The following is a 14251-nucleotide window of genomic DNA, read 5'->3' as shown; positions in this document are numbered from 1 at the left end:
TTGCAAAAGATATGTGTACCCAGAGTTCCCGTCGTGACGCAGTGGTTAATAAATCCGACTAGGAAACATGAGGTTGCAGGTTCGATCCCTGGCCTTCTCAGTGGATTACGGATCCATAGTTGCCGTGAGCTGTGGTATAGGTCGCAGACGCAGCTTGGATCCCGAGTTGCTGTGGCTCTGGTGTAGGCCAGTGGCTACAGCTCCGGTTAGACCCCTAGCCTGGGAACCTCCAAATGCCGCGGGAAGCAGCCCTAGAAAAGACAAAAAGACAAATTTTAAAAAAAAGATACATGCACCCATATGTTCACTGCAGCACTATTCACAATAGCCAAGACCTGGAAACAACCTAAATGTCCATCAACACATGAATGCATTAAGAAGATGTGGTACATATACACAATGGAATACTACTAAGCTATAAACAAGGACAAAATAATGCCATTTGCAGCAACAGGGATGGAACTAGAGACTCTCCTACTAAGTGAAGTAAGTCAGAAAGAGAAAGACATATCATATGATATCACTTATATCTGGAATCTAATATACAGCACAAATGAACCTATTCACAGAAAAGAAACTCGTGGCCTTGGAGAACAGACTTGTGGTTGCCGAGGGGGAGGGAGAGGGGAGGGAGTGGGATGGACTGGGAATCTGGGGTTAATAGAGGCAAAGCATTGCATTTGGAGTGGATAAGCAATTTGGAGTGGATAAGCACAAGGAACTACATGATGAAACATGATGGAGGATATTGTGAGAAAAAGAATATATATATTTTGTACATATATATGGCTGGGTCACTTTGCTATACAGTAGAAATTGACAGAACACTGTAAATCAACTGTAATGGAAAAAATAAAAATCATAAACAAAGAAAACAATGTTGTAGTCATCCCTCAGGGAGGAGACACAGTATTAGGTACTTAGCAATACAGTCTCTGGCTTGATTATCATGAGCCTTACTCTAGGTAGGTATTTTCGTTTCCATTTTACAGATGAGTATGTTGAGGCTCACAGAAAACTCACCCCGACCTTATTCACACTACTCTGAAGCGGAAGCTTGTAGGTTCAAGCCCAGATTTCCCCTCCAAAGGTCATTCCCATTCCACTCGGTCGCAGCATCTTCCTAATCATGCATTAGCTGCAGTATAGTTAGCACATATGTACTTTCTCAGGGAAGAAGAAAGACAGAGAGGAAAAAATTCCACTAGGTTTCAGACTAGAGGCTTGGCCCGGAGCAGCAAAAATGTCAGTAAGCTAAATCGACCGTTGTTCCTTTGCCTCACGTCCCACCATTCACCTAAGTCCACGGCTCCCAACTGGGGACTCAGAGGCACTGCAAGGGATCTGTGTATCCATTTGCACACCGAACTTTGTCTGCAGACAAAATACATCACAAACATCTATTCCTGTGATTGATAATATGCCAGTGGATTCAAAAGTGTTACTGAATTCACAGACGCTATTTATCATTGTATATTTCCCAACCTAGGAATATTAAAAGCCTAATTAGAATCATATGAGATGGACGTTTTGGTTATTAAAAAGGGATTTTCAACCCTACGATCCAGAAATTCCACTCTTAGATATCAACTCATGTGTTCACCCATAGACATTATACAGGAATGGTCAAAGCAGCATATTCCTAATTTCCTCAAAATGGAAACAACCCAAACGCCAACAAGACCGCAAGGGATAAATACCTCGTCGTTCAGTCACACCGTGGCATACGACACAGCAGCAAACGTGAACAGACCACAACTGCACTCAACAAGATGAATCTCACACCGGGATACAGAGCTAGGGGACCAGAAACATAAAAGGCACCCTCTGTGGAATTCCACTTGTAAAATATTCAAAAACGAGCAAAATGAATCTATGCGGTTAGAAGTCAGGAGAAAGGTTACCTCGAGGTGTGTACGGGGCAGCAGGTGGAGGTTGAGTGAAGAGGGTGTGTAATGCTCAGCTCCTTGATTATCCGGAAGTTGGTTACATGAGTGCATCCAGCAAATGAACGCTCCTTGAGCTGTGGGTGTGATTTGCATATGTTTTTATATTTATATTTTAATAGAAGATTTTTAAAAGAGAGGGTCGTATCTATACCATGAATGACCACTACTCTGTATGAAGGTTTATCCCAACCAAGACAGACACTGATGTTTTTCCCTCCCCATTTTCACTCAGGCCATCTCCCCAACTTCCAATCGCCCACCCCACCATCTCTGCCTATAAAAACCATCTTCCTTCTTCCAGACCCAGCTCCACAGCACCACCTCCGAGGAACCGCCTCTGCTTCTCGAACCAGATGTGAATTCAGGCTCCCCAAGCCCCAGGGAGCTTTCACAGCAATTTCTCAGATCACAACGTGGAGGTCCCCGGAGCCTAGCATAGCACACTGCTTGCCAGATGACAGGTTGTCAGTGCAGGTTTTCTATTGTTCTAATAATCTCTACCTCTTAACCTCTTAGTGCAAGACTTACGTTGACCTTCCTCCTTGCCCTGAAGAAGCTCCTAGTCTTGGGAGAATCTCTGTCTACCCATCGCATCGCCCACCACACCAACCCATTACCAGCCTTTCCGCAGGTGCTCAGCTAATGGTTTTGAATGAAGACATAGGTCCCCCGGAAAAAGAACTTGGAGTGGAAGAGATGCCCCGAAGATCTCAGCAGCTCTATATCCTACATGTACAAAGGGAAATCAAGAAGAATTCAAGAGGAATATTGCCCTTTCTTCCTGGTGGCTGATTATTTCATTGAAATGATACCAGAATGAATACCCGCCCCTTAGGGGTCCAATGAGCTATACAGGCAAAAATGTGGGTTTTTTTTTTTTTTAACAAGAAGAAAACTGAAGGCAGCTGAGATGCTTGGAGCATGGTCATGAAGAACTCTACCCAATTCCAAGTCCCTTGGACCAACCTTGGCTTCCAGCACAGCAGGAAAAGGAATCCAACAATCAAATCAACAAGTCAACATGCAATGAAAGAAGACAGAAGTAGCAGCGACAAATAAGCCTTCAAGTTCACTTGTCTTCCAGGGGAGCCCTGGTGTTTCTGAAGACCCCCACTCCCCACCCCCGTGTACCCTCAGCCTATCTTTCTGCCTCCTGCCTTCCCTTTTCCCTCCATTTTTCTCACTAACCTGCACACCATCCAGGACAAATTCATTGTGAAATGATTTTTTTTTTTCATCATTGGGGCAAAATGAGCAGCACTGGAGCGCTAAGATTCCTGAATTCATAATATTGCTGCCATCCGTGATTTGAGCTTTCTCTTTTCTGTTGGCAGAAGCCAACACATTAGGAGATATTTTCCAGCATTACAGTCAAACTGTGCATTTTTAGATTTGTGGGCAGGCTGAGTGATCTCCAGCCAGAGTCTCAGCCCTCAGCCCGACATTCCTATGTCAGTCTCTTACCACAGCATCATTCCTGGCCTCCCCCAAGTCATGGCTTCGGAGAAAATGAAGCACATTTTCAGAATTTAATTTAAGAATAACCCAGGCAACCTCAGGCCAGCTGACAAGGCAGCGGGTGAAGTCAGCCGAAGGAACAGTAGATATTGGCAAAATATATGTGGTCAACATCTCCCACCAGCAAGAACTTTGCATCAGGAATTTCATCAACAGAACATTGTACATTAACTATAATAAAAAAAATTTTAAGCAATGAGGTCCTGCTGTACAGCACAAAGAGCTATAGCCAATCACTTGTGATGGAACATAATGGAAGATAGTATGAGAAAAAGAATATATATATATATGGGTCACTCTGCTGTACAGCAGAAATGGACAGAACAGTGTAAATCAACTATACCTACAAATTTTTTAAAAAAATAAGTGCATCAAAAGTTAGAGTTTACAGGTCCAAACAGCCTCATGGGCCCACATCTTAGGGTTTTTATTACAATCACAAGAAAACAGAGCATTTGAATTAAAATATGTGTACTAGAACTAACCTACTTATCTTTCAGGTGTCAACATGAATTTAATTTCTTAAGGAAGCCTGGCCGAAGGCTTGTTTTCAGACTGACGTTCTCCCCCGAAAGCCTTTGCCATGATTGTTATTTTACTAATAATTACGTGGGCAAGCACACACACAGTGCCTGATGCTCCATGGAAAAATAAGTTCCGTGAGAGCAGAGACTGGAGCTGTCTCGTTCACGGCTAGCCCCAGGATCAGGGAAGTACTGGCTATAGCTGACACCTGCTCATTGGCTACACAGATTACTAGAACCTAGTAATTCAGCAACTCCCCACCCACCATGATCGGAAAGCAGGAAGGAGAGACCAGTGTTTTTCATGAGCCCATATCGATGGTGAACCCATGATCAAATTTTCCATCCTTTTTCTTTCTGCCATGTCCCTGAGTGATGGCACCACCCTTCTCCAAGTCAACCAGTTTCAAAAACCTAAGAAACACCCCTCGTCCTGTCCTCTTGGCCAATTTACCTACTTCTGACTCATTGATGCTACCTCTCCAAGCTTTCTTCCAGCTGCCTGCTCCTGCAAGTCAACCAGCTTCAAAACCTGAGACACACCTCTGATTCCGTCCTCCACGATAATCCGCCTACTTCTGGCTAGGTGATGCCTCCTCTCCAAGCTTTCTTCCAGCTGCCTGCTCCTCTCCTTCCTCCTGTTACCCCTGCCCCGGTTCTTGTTTCCACTCTCCTGGACATCCAACTGGCCTCTCTCTTAACCAAATCTCCTTATTCCTAGCTAGCAGGTAATTCTTGGTACTTTCAGATCACCCCTTCCTATAAAAAAAAGCACTCATGAATTCCTCACACCCTGGTAAATAAAATTTCAATGCCATACTTTGGAATACTTCGGGGTCTCCCAACTGTCTCTGGCTTCCTTCCCAGATGAGCCTTCTGTGTTCAGCTGAAATGCCCCTTGAGGCAGGAAGTCTTTCCTAAGTCCTCCTCCACCTGAAAATGCAACCAAATGCTTCCCCCCGCATTTTTGGGAGCTGTGTAAATGTTCAATTTTATAAACCCTAAAGCATCTGCGAAATTGTTCCTATTAGTCTAGAAAGACCTTCCAGCCATAATTTAGATCACATTGGTCTTTGTTTACCCAAAAATGCCTAACACTCTGTCTGGTACAGAGTGGCTTTTCAAAAACTATTTCTCAACCTTAATCAATTTCAGTCCTTCATTCATTCCTTCAAACACGCAGACTCTGTTTACTAACCCCAGCCCCACCCCAGGGACAATGATGTAGAATAATTTTATGACCTCAGACATGTAACTTTAATCCTTCCATGGCTTTGTCTCTTCCCCTGCACAACGAGCTACGCTGTGGACCAAATAAAATAAAGCACTCAGCCTGGTGCCTGGCACATAGTATATGCTCAGTAAAGGCTAACCTCTTATTATTATTACTTCACAAGGCAGTCTGTTCCCTTGTTGGGTGGCTATGATTAATAAAACACTTTTTTTCCAATTCTGAGTTAAATTCTTCTTCATCGATCAGAGCTCCTTCGCCTGTAGGCAATCAGAATGAAGTGTCTCCAAAGCAGGCTCAGATACACTTTTAAAAACCTGATTCTCAGCCCCAGGCCTGGAATGAGGAAAGGAAAACTGGGGTCAGCTGGGGAGAGAAGCTGGGTTTCATTAATTCCGTGGGTTTCTGAAAAGGGCTAAGGTTCTGCAAGTTGGTGTTCATTTTCTACCTTAGGAGTTTCACTCTGGGAGTCCAATCTACTGCTTAAATTTCACTGATTTCCTTTAGCTGTAGGATTTGGGGAAGCAAGGAAAATTCTGCAAAATGACTTCACCACTGGCAGTCAACTTTCCCTTGGCCAAACTGGCTTGCAATTGCTCTTAAGAGTGTCAAGGGCTTCCAAATTAGCTGAGGCTGTCTGATGCTGAGTTGGCTCCTTGAGGTGGGTTATGGCCATGACTTGAGTCTTGTGCAAAGATGGATCCAGCCACCCTGAAGAAGTCTGTGCTCTGCTGTCCTCGCTTCCCGCAGCCCCTGGTTCAATGCCTGCTGGTAACCATGACACCTAAGGAATTGCTTTCATTTCTCCAAGTTCCCACCCCCCTTCAATTGTGTTCTACTACCTCTGGGTTAGTAATTCTTTTCATAAATGGCCTTCAACAGACGGAAGATTCCTTCCTTTAAGAGACCAGCCTTCTGGGGTTCCATCGTGGCTCAGTGGTTAACGAATCCGACTAGGAATCATGAGGTTGCGGGTTCGATCCCTGGCCTTGCTAAGTGGGTTAAGGATCTGGCGTTGCCGTGAGCTGTGGTGTAGGTCGCAGACGCAGCTCGGATCCCGAGTTGCTGTGGCTCTGGCATAGGCTGGCGGCTACAGCTCTGATTCAACCCATAGCCTGGGAATCTCCATATGCCAGGGGAGGACATGGCAAAAAGAAAAAAAAAAAAGAGAGACCAGCCTTCTTCTTTCCATCACCGTGCTCCACGGCTGCGCTGTCTTTGCTCTAAGGGTGCACAAGCCAAGCTGCAAAGCAGCTTCCATGTCCTCATGCAGGTCTAAAGGCTGACGACACTGCCAGCATACTGTCAGAAATCTGAAACCATTTCTAGAAAACTCAAGAAGCGTCTGTAACTCTCCAGTGGTAGCAGTGACTCATTTTCAATTAACTTCAGAGTAATCCATCATCGTCTTCAACTCAAGCACCCAAGGAGGAGTGAGTTATATAGCATTTTTACAAAAATCCATGGAGTATGTACACTAACCTGCAGCCTGACAGCACAGCTTCCCCTCACGGACCTCCACCTCTGCTTTTGTCCCCTACAATCTACTCTCCACCAGATCCCAGAGTAATTTTTCTTTGGCTGCGCCTATGACATATGGAAGCTCCCAGGCCAGGGATGGAGCCACAGCAGTAACCTGAGCCACAGCAGTGACAGTGCCAGGCCCTTAACTGCTAGGCCACCAGGGAACTCCGAGAGTGATTAAAATTAATATGTCATACTACCTTACAGTCTTGATTTCAGGAAAAAAAAAAAAAGGTTCTACAGCTTCAACTGTATTCCAGATGAAACCATGGGTATCTGAGTCCTATAAACCCTGGATCTTGAGGTTTCTCTACCCCCTCACAGCCTGCCCGCCTTTGCCTACTACACACAAGCAGGATTCCTCCCGGTTCCTCAAATGTGTCGAGACTGTTGTGGCTACAGGCCCATAGTCATTGTACTTGCTCTTCCCTCTGCCTGGATTTCTCCTCCCCAAGTTCTAAACATATGCCTCAGTCTGCTATTTTGGCTCCCCTCTTACATTTAGCTTTCTCTGAGAACCGCCAAGTAGAACCCCCTTCCTCAACCTGCAACGCTGCCCTTTGAGTCATTCAGCATGTTTTCTTTACGCCAGCCTTCTTGGGATTGCCATGATTTATTTGCGGGGTCGATGGCCCTAATTCTACATAAATAAAAAGGCTAATGAGAGTCAACAAGTATGACGTGCCTGGTGCGGGGGAACATATATCAATCCTACAGCCGTTCAACACCGTGAATCGGATCGAAGCGTTTCCTCCATAACCGCCACGGAGCTACTACCACCAGGGAGGAGGGTCGAGCAGAGGAAATACTCCCTTTTCTTTAGCAGGGTCTTGCTTATTGCATAAGACTTACCCGGCGGAGCTGCTCGTTGCCACTGGAAGACTCGAGTCGGATGGAGCCGCAACATGAAGGTTCTTCTTTAATATTCCAGTTCCCTCTAGAATTGAATTACCAGCCTATACATATTCCTGAGATGGTGCAAGAGAAATAACACGAACCAGAAAAGGAATTTCTCCTTGACCACTGTCCATCGTCCTTTCTCTCCACACCCAGACTATCCATCCTGGAACTTCTCTCGGTGGGTGAATGAAGAAGCGTGTGGCTTGTGACATGAGCAAGAGGCACGTCTGAGTTTCCCAAGGTCTAGAAGTGGAAAACACAGAAATAAAAACCCAAATAAAGGAGTAAAAACAGTAGCAATATTAGTCAATCCTAGCATCCAGTGAGTGTTTATTCTGTGCCAGAAAGGGTTCTAAGCCTTTTGCACATGCTATTTCATTTCACTCCCATATCAGGAAGTTCCTTCTGTGGTGCAGTGGGTTAAGGATCTGCCTGCAGTGGCTTGGGGTCACTGCAGAGGCTGGGGTTCCATCCCCAGCCTAGAGCAGTGGGGCAGGGTCTGGCGGTTGTAGCAGCCATGGCGTTGTAGGTCACAGCTGTAGCTCAGCTTCGAATCCTGGGAACTTCCATATGCTGCAGGTGCAGCCAATAAATAAATAAATGAAGAAATAATTTACATGTAAAAAAATAAATCCTATATCAATTGCTTTCTTTGAACCCAAGAAATCTGACTTCATCACCTTCCTCTTAATCACTTACTGCTCCTCCACGCTCCAGAGGAACTGGAGAGTTCAGACATCCCAAACAGTGCTGACAACACCCAAGTACTCTGAGTCCCGGGCGGGACAGGGTTTGCCAAAGTGGCCAGGCTGGGCCTCCGCCAACTTGGCTGAAATCATGAGAGAGTGAAACGTGTGATGGATCCATTCAATCCTGTGTGATACAGTCTCGGAGAAAGTTCTAGGGATTCTTGTGAACCTCCCCTCTCTTCTACTGGGCAGGTCTTTTGTTCCTCACCCTTGCCTGGGCCATTTCCACAGACTCCTCTGCATCCGTTTCTTCTCTTTCATCACACAGCCAATGATCGCCCTCAATCTCAGTTCCCATCACATTGACCCCATTACCTACGGAACCACCTGCGTCTGAATCCCAGGGTGGCCACTTACTGTTCGGGGAAACTGGAACATGTCACATGCCCTCATTGAAGGTCAGGTGCCTTCATCACACATGGAACTAAAATAACTTCCTGACAATGTCTTTTGGAGGATCTAGTTCATAGTAACTGCTCCAAAAAATGGTACCTCTGTTGCAAATGTCTACGGTGACGTTCTCTGTGCCTGAGATTGCTTCCTGCTCTCCTACCTGTGCCCAAATGTCATCAATAACGCAAAGGTTGGTGTGGATTTCTCCTGCAGAAAACCATTCCAGCTTCCTCCCTCTAGAATCAAGGGGGATGCTGCCCCTGCTTTGAACGAGCAAAGCCCTCAGTTATGGACTTGATGACTCTTCCTAGCATGTTCAAGCTCCTGGAGGTGAGCGTGTGTAAATCACACTACTATCTCCAAAGCCATCTGTCCCAGGGCTTTGCCTATGCCTCAGTGACGCTCGGTGAAGATGAGTGAATGAGCAGGATGAAGTCCAATCTCAATATTTTTAGATCATCTTGAAAAACCACATGTATTAAATAATAACCTATTCATGCGACAAACAGGCGGGAAACTGACCCGACAAACTTTATACTCTTTTCTCTCCTGTCCTTCTTCTCCCTGATTCCTGCTGTCATCACCAGCCAGGATCACCCCTTTATTTCTGAGCTCAAGTCTTGGGAAGCAGGGAGCGAGTGGGAACCTTCGATATGTTCCTGCTGGCACACGGAGGCTGGCTCACAGAGTTAGGTCATTTTGCTTTCTTTTTAACAGTAAGGAAAATAGGAATCAATACAGAAGTCATAGAGCATAGCATGCTGTCAGGTTTCCCTGGGTTGGGCTCCCGCTGAGCCCAAAGAACTGGAGAAATTTCCTCAGTGTCTTGGTTGGCTGCTGAGTCTATGAACACTGCAGGTTGGCTGCTGGGCTCCATCCTGCTAGACAGAAACAAACACTCACTCGATTTGCTTCCTTGTTAAAGCACCCCAGAACTTTTGTTTTTCTTTCTGGCCATGCCCACAGCATGTGGAAGTTCCCAGGCAAGGGACGGAACCCACGCCATCGCAGCGACCCAAGCCTCGGTGGTGACAATGCCAGGTCCTTAACCTGCTGAGCCATCAGACAACTCCTGGAAATCTTCCCTCCTGTATTTTAGGCAACTCGGACTGCTACAACAACACCAGACTGGGTGGCTGAAACAACTGACATTTACTTCCCACAGTTCTGATGGCTGGAAGTCTGAGGTCAGGGCGCCAGCCTAGACGGGTGCTTGGCGAGGACTCGCTTCTTGCTTATAGACCACTCAGCATCTGACTGTATCTTCACATGATCGGGGGTGGGGGGGGGAGCACCTCTCTCCTGTCACTTTTTTTAAGAACATTCACACCATTCATGGGGCTCCACTCTTTATGACATAATACCTTCCAAAGGCCCCACCTCCAAACAGCATAGTATTGCAGATTTGAATGGTGGGGGGGGACCACAAACGTTCATTCATAACACCCCAAGCACCAATATCTCAGAACAGCTCATCCCAGGTCTTACGGACAAAGGCACACCTTATTCCCAGGCAGGGGCAAGCGAGATGGAAGAAACGACAGCAACGTCCCTGCAGACCCAACAGCGTCATCACGTTTCAGGAAGGCAAGAGCAGAAATAATCATTTTCCCTCCACACGCATCTCCCTCACTGGGTTCCAGCCACGTCATTCCCCTGCAGTTCTGCAAACACACCAAGCTCTCGCCCATCTCAAGGCCTCACATGGCCCATTCCCTCTGCCTGTGATGCTCTTCCCTGTTCATATGAATAAATGATCCTGTCCTTTATCCGCCCTCTAAGAATCATCTTTCCTTTAAGCCTCAGCCTAAATATTCATTCTGCAGAGGGGGCTTCCGTGGCCGTGTTTTCTAAATGAAAGGAACCTCCCTTCCCAATTCATCCGTATTTCTTATTTCCTTCGTGGCACACACCACAACTCCAGTTCTCCCATTCATTTATTTGCTGGCTCCTTGTTTGTCTTTCCAGAAATGGTATAAATGGAAGAAGGTCAAGAATTACGTCCATCTTTCTTGTTCACCGCCTGGACACACAGTCAAAGCAGTGACTAAAACAAGTATACAATATATAATCATAAGGAAAGGGGAGGGAGTCAACAAAGACATCCACTCTTTTATTCACAGATAGTGTTACAACCAGGAAATAATCATCTCATTTTATAACAATATCAGATTTCATCATGAGCTCTATTATCCAAATTATTCTGCTGCTAAAAGAAACAGGTCCTCCTCTGTATTCTAGACTATGATTTACCATGAAACATACTCTAGAGACTCTGAATAATAAATCTCGTTTCTCCCAATGGAATCAACTCCTCGAATCTAAATGCTGACATCCTTAAGCGACGTCAACAAAGACAAGACAACTTGTAGAAGCAGATGGGGCTATTTTCGAAGAAAAAAAAAAAAAAAGAAGTCTGCCTGCTGTTTTAACTTTGCAAGTCTCAAAGAATTCTTTCATGACAATGCACTGAGGACTACTTCGTGAAAATAAACAGCCACAGAGGAATATGGATTTAATTGTTTGCATTGCTGCATTAGCTAAAATAAAACAGCTGTGATCACAGTCTGGGGCAGAAACTATTGTTCAACAAAGACTTCTATTAAAGATCACCCATTTGATGAGTCTGGCTTTCTAAAATCAGGCATACCACCCGTTGTCCTGAGAGTAACAGTAATTGCAATTTCAGGGGGCATCTAGGTTGGTTTTGGTTTTGGGGGGTTTTTTTTTTGCAGAAGTGTTGTCTCTGACATAGGGCACAGGACTGCTTGAGAGGTTTTTCTCTTTTCCCCCAAATACACAGCTCAAGTTACTCGAAATTACTCAGCAAAACAAATTCCTTTCATATTTCCATAATCCCAAGACACAGGCAAGGTGCTAGGCAAGCGGCTGGGGCTTTTTACAGTTCCAATTCGCTAAAAGATGAAACGGGAAGCAGACTTTGTCCAAGTCCTTCCAAAGAATCTTTGTGCCTAGAACTTTCTCCGAAGGGGCGGGGGACAAGTCTCCAAGGTGGTGGGTTTTTTGTTGTTGTTTGTTTTTGTTTTTCGCTATTTCTCAGGATCAGAAACCACCTTGAGATAATAAGAAGGCCCTGGAGACATCCATAGAAAATTCATATATGTATTAACATAGAGTTTGAAGCCTGGCCCCCAGAAGCTCTGCAAACACCCTAAAATTATCCATGAACCACAAACTCACAACTTTTATTGTAAAATGCAGAAGTAGGGCTTAAGAATTCAAATTTTTTTTCACCAACCCCATCATCTATCTACTTTGAATAACTCTGCCACACACCAATCTCATCTCTAACCCTTCCAGTGGCCCATCTGCAGACTTTGAAACATGCAATCGCTATCAAGGCAAGTAAGTAAGGAGAAGGGAAGTCTGAAGCAAAGCGCAAAAGGGCTATTTATGGAATAGAAGCCCAAATTTTTATATTTCTAATAGTCCACCCAGTCCTCCACTCGTAAGATTCGGTTCCAATGATTGGCAAGCCAGTCCTTATCAAAGGCAAGTGTAATCTGGAAAGGGTACCTTCAATTGTTCCACTGGGCTCCCGATTCAAAAGGATTCTGCAGTTTTTATTAAACACCCAGATGATCCCGAAGCTGGTGCCTATTCAAACCACAGTTTCAGGGGTTTCCCATCTCGCTTCTCGGTGTCTAAGAAATTCCAATATTTTAGGATCCAGAATACATACTCCTTCCTCTTACACCTGGAAGGGGCACAAACACCATACTGCCTACTCGTTTGAACCAGATATGCCACTAATTTCTTTTCATCTACACCCCTTTTACGGGGAATTTTCAGGGAAGAGGTGGAGTGAGAGGTTTCTAGACCCCAGTGCCTGAGAAGTGCCCCGCTACTGATGATCAGATGATTAGTGGCCATATTTCACCTGCAAAGTGCCCTCTTGTCACATAATGAAACACATTCATGGATGCAACACCAGCGGAGACAGTCAGGGGGGGCCAGCATCTTTCCTGAGGCGACTGACTATCTTTTCTGCCCACCCTTCAGGACCCTCCTGCTCCAGAATGTCTACTGATTTTACCCTACTTCCCACAAATAATTCCTCCCTTTTTGAGTTCCTATTTCACCTGGTTTCACAGTTAATTGTGAACTATAAAATAGAGATAATGCCATTTATTTATTTGTTTGTTTGTTTTGGCTATGCTCATGGCACACAGGCGTTGCTGAGCCAGGGATCGAACCTGAGCCACAGTAGTAACAATGCCAGATCCTTAACCCACCGAGCCACAAGGGAACTCTGATAATTTCCCTCCTTGTTCTCCCACTGTTTCTTGTTATCTGCCACATGATTACCCATTCTTTGAGATATGAATATACTTTAAATGCCTCGGCATCTCACACAACATACAAGCAATCACAAATGCAGAGCAGGTGTAGTGGCTTCTGCTGCTTGGCTTGCCAAGGCTCTGTTCCCCTCTTTACCCCATTCCTCCCTGATAACAGCATCTCAGTTTTCCCCTAGGAAACTACTCTCCTCCAGCCTGGGTCCATTTGTTGCAGAGTTTAAAAAGTCACTCCTCCTTCCAGATGTGGGCACATGGTCTAGATTGGGCCAGTCGGCATAAACCATTCCCCTGGCACAAACTATTGGTTCCTGATTACATGACCCCACCTGGGCCAATTAGATTCAGTCCTAAAACTTTGCCAAGCATAACCAAGGTCTCTTTCTGTGTAGGTTGCTGGAGTTGGTGAGCTTCCCCAGGCATCATGTCATCCCTAGGAGACGAGCTTCTCGGGAAGGATGCAAGCAGGGCTGAGAGGTACAGAGCCAGTGCCTGAATCCTTGGGACCTAGCTCCTAAATTCAACCAGGCCAGAAGCCCTCCCTATCTCCCAAACTTTTCAGTTATACATACACAGTGTACAGTTAATACATGACAACAGGGAGTATTTGAACCCAGTTGGGTATATTTCTATCACTTCAACAAAAAGAGTCCCAACTTATTTCATGCTTAATAAATACTCATTGGTTGCATGAGTAGCCATCTTTAGTCTCAGGAAATGTTGGCTATATCTGGGTTCTGAAAGCCTGCAAAGTACCTTTTTGTATTTTGAACTTTATACTTTGAACACCGATCTGGTCATAAAACTGTGGCCTTTGAAACTGGGCAAATGAACTTGGATCCCAGTTCCACCACTTACAAATGGTGCTGCTTTGGGCATTTTACTGAGGAATCTTTTAAGCGGCGGAAGGCTGCAGTAAAAAAAAAATAATAATAATATTAATTAATGCGCACCATTATTGCAGGGTCATTTTTACGTTGATGATGGATTGAAGGATGGAGAGACAGACACAAGAATGCACTCTCAAGTCCAGGCAACAGCAGATGAGGCTTTAGACGAAGGCAGCATCACTGGGGAAACACATTAGAGAAAAGATTGCAAAAATTGCATCTTTGTAGCAAGATGAATGGGGGATGTGGGAAAA

At 45.1% G+C, this 14251-nt stretch overlaps 1 long non-coding RNA gene across 2 annotated transcripts in view; it reads right to left on the bottom strand.

Annotated features, from left to right (window-relative positions):
• Positions 1 to 14251, bottom strand: part of LOC110260910 — a 196208-nt gene that overhangs the window by 97377 nt on the left and 84580 nt on the right. The window contains exons 2-3 of one of the 2 annotated variants that reach the window (XR_002344486.1): positions 7599 to 7889; positions 1905 to 2023 (exon numbers count right to left, since the gene is read on the bottom strand). This is a non-coding gene — a long non-coding RNA (uncharacterized LOC110260910). The remainder of the gene's footprint in view (positions 1 to 1904; positions 2024 to 7598; positions 7890 to 14251) is intronic. The other variant, XR_002344487.1, reaches the window with a different exon arrangement.

Source organism: Sus scrofa, chromosome 6 (assembly GCF_000003025.6).
Source record: "Sus scrofa isolate TJ Tabasco breed Duroc chromosome 6, Sscrofa11.1, whole genome shotgun sequence".
In the NCBI taxonomy this organism is placed as follows: Eukaryota; Metazoa; Chordata; class Mammalia; order Artiodactyla; family Suidae; genus Sus; species Sus scrofa.
The sequence above is the reverse complement of the archived record's forward strand: the minus strand, read 5'-3'. Positions and strand labels throughout refer to the sequence as shown.